Here is a 3,073-nt window from a genome sequence, read left to right as displayed (position 1 = left end):
GGCGGGCCATCTGGTCGCGGGCCCACACGGGTGAACCGTATAGGGCCATCGCCCGCAGCACCCCCATGTAGAGGCGGCGTACCCTCTCCTCCGGCCCCCCGAGATTGGGCATCAGACGACCCAACAGGGTCGCCACGCCCTCAATCCGGGGGACCAGGCGGTCGAAGTGTCCTTCGAAGCGCTAGCGGCTGTCCAGGTCGAGACCGAGGTACTTCATACGTCCCTCGACCCGGACACAGGCGTCTTCTACTCGAACCCAGGCCTGGGGGACCCGCAGCGACAGAGGCAGTCCATGAAACATGACTACCTCCGTCTTTGGCGGCGAGATCTGCAACCCCAGGTCCCGGATCCTGGCGACGATAAGCGCCACCGCCACCTCCGCAATGCGGATGGTCCTCGTCCACTCTCTCCCGACTGCGATGATCAGCGTGTCGTCCGCATAGCAGACGACACGCACACCGGGCAGGAGGAGCCCGCGCAACACCGAGTCGTACCCCACGTTCCACAGTAGGGGTCCATGAACGGAACCCTGGGGCACGCCTCGGCTGACTCTCTGACGTATGACTACGCCGCCCCGGCCGGGGTATTCGATCACCCTGTCCGGCAGGTAGTCCCGCAGCACAATCCGGAGATACGGAGGCACCCCGTGTTCTCGGAGTGACTCCCGGATCGTGTCCCAGCGGATGATGTTAAAGGCGTTGGCGATATCCAAACTGATCGCCAACGCCACACCACCGCGGGAAACTGCCCAGTCCGCGAGGGAACGCACGGGGTTCATCGCATCTAGCGTAGACCGTCCCCCGCGGAAACCGTATTGGCAGTCCGCCGAACCGGGACCACCGTCGGACATGCCCCTCGACAGGCGGGCAGCGAGCACGCGCTCGAAGAGCTTGCCCGCCTCGTCGAGGAGGCATATCGGCCGGTACGCGGCAGGAGAGTCCGTGGGCTTTTCTTTCTTCGGGACGAGGACCATCCGGCCCCTCTTCCAGGGCAGCGGGACCCGCCCCGACATCATGCAGCCGTCAAACAGCCGCATGAGTCGAGGCCCGAGGATGCGTGAGGCCAATCCCAGCGCCCGCCCGGGGATGCCGTCAGGCCCCGGAGCCTTATTGGCCCCGAGGCGCTTGACGGCCGCCGCGAGCTCCTCTTGCGTGACCCCCAGCTCGGCGGACCAGTTGGTCGGGTCCGCCGGCACGAGCGGCCGCGAGCCCTCATCCGGGTCGTCCGGAAAGAGGGTCTCAACGACACGCTCGAGAGCATGGGGGTCGAGAGACTCCGCGACCGGGGGCACCGCCGGGCGCATACGTCCGAGAACGATGCGATACGGGCGCCCCCCCGGGCCACGGTCCAACGTCACGAGGAGCTCACCCCACGCACGGGATTTGGCCTCCCTCGTCGGTAGACCACGTAGAGCTCGCGCTCCCCCGCCAAGTCGCAGTTCCGCCGCCGGCGGGCCCTGGTCTCGTCGCTCAACCAATACGAAGCCAACCTAGGGGGCTTCCTGACCCGGGGCATGGCTGTGTCACACGCAGCCGCCATTGCCTCCCGGAGCCATTCGGCCTCCCTATCGACGTCCGCGACCGGTCCGGCCGGAACCTCCGGTCAAGACAGGGTAAGGGCCGCTGCCATCTGCGCGTCCTCCTCCAGGTGCTTGAGCGCCCATCTACGCGGCGGCCGGCCAGCGCCCGGGCGGAGCGCGGGGTGGTTTCGAGGGGCGGCGGAAACATTAAATATGATGTGGAGGTAGTCGCTAAGTGTCACTACCTCCTCCGCCACCCTCCACCCCGACACGAGATGCGCGGCGGCGGGCGTAGCCCATGAGACGTCGACAATCGACTCTCCCTGCCACCGCACGCACGTGCTCGCAGACCCTCGGTTGAGCAGCCGAAGGTTCTCGCTCGCCGCCCATTTCTCCACGGCATCACCCTTCGCATCGGTCCTGGGGCTTCCCCAGAGGGTAGACATCGCATTGAAGTCCCCCAGGACCAATTTTGGACGAGTCGGATCACGGGACACAATGTCCCGGATCCCGTCCAACAGCATCTCAAATGCCGCGAGGGGCATGCTCGGAGGGGCATACACCCCGACAACCGCGAGGCGCCCATACAGCGCCGCGACGAAGCCGCACCCGCGCGTCAAAACGCTCAGGGGGGCGGCCCCGTCGCCGACCACCGCCACGGAACCCAGCGCGTCGCCCGCCCATTCGGGGCGGTCTGGGACGCTGTACGGCTCGGCGGCGACGGCCAGGCCAACCCCCAACTCGGCCAGGCTAAGGGCAAACAAGTCCTGCGCCCGTGCCGAGTGGTTGAGGTTGGCCTGAAGGATCCGGACCATAGGGGGAGGGTTAGTCCGTAACCCTGGCCTCCCCCCGGCCGGAACCTCCCTCCTCCGCCGCCGACGCCGACGGCGTCGCAGGCGGGTCGCCAGCCGAGGCAGTCGGCCGGCCCACCCGCCGCCGCGCCACGCCGTCCTTGGCCCCGCCGGGACGGCGCGGAGGCGCGCAGCCCTTGCTGCCCAGCCTGTGGTCCGCCGGCCGACCTAGGTCGTCGCAGACCGGGCACTTGGGGGCCGCCGCGCTGTCCCGGACCATATGTCCCTCGCCTCCGCAGGCGTAGCACCGTCCGCCACGGTCCGCATCACGCGGACACTTTTGGCGGACCTGCCCTTCTTCCAGGCAGCGGTAGCACCTGAGGGGCCGGGCCGGGAGCCCCTCCACCCTGGCCGACGACCAGCCGACCAGGGTGCGGCCGGCCGTCGTCAGCCGTCTCGCGGCCGCGAGGGGGCAGCGCACCACGCGGCGCCAAGGCCCGACGCGTTTCGGCGGATCTCGCCGCAGCGGACCACGGCAGCCGCGCAGCCGCCGTCGCGGGCGACCGCCGCCGCCACGGCCTCTGCGGTCACCGACCCGTCGAGGCCTGCCAACCGCATCTCCGCGGTCTTCGCCGGCCTCGAGACGCGGACGTCGGTGCCGCGGAAAACCTCGGCAAGGCGGGCCGCGAGGGCGTTAGCCCTCGCGGCGCTCCTCAGCCCGGGGATCTCCAAAATGGAGGACCCCGTCTGGCCCCTACGGCAG

The sequence above is a fragment of the Dufourea novaeangliae genome, unplaced genomic scaffold (genome assembly GCF_001272555.1).
Source record: "Dufourea novaeangliae isolate 0120121106 unplaced genomic scaffold, ASM127255v1 scaffold35, whole genome shotgun sequence".
NCBI classification, from domain to species: domain Eukaryota; kingdom Metazoa; phylum Arthropoda; class Insecta; order Hymenoptera; family Halictidae; genus Dufourea; species Dufourea novaeangliae.
The sequence above is the reverse complement of the archived record's forward strand: the minus strand, read 5'-3'. Positions refer to the sequence as shown.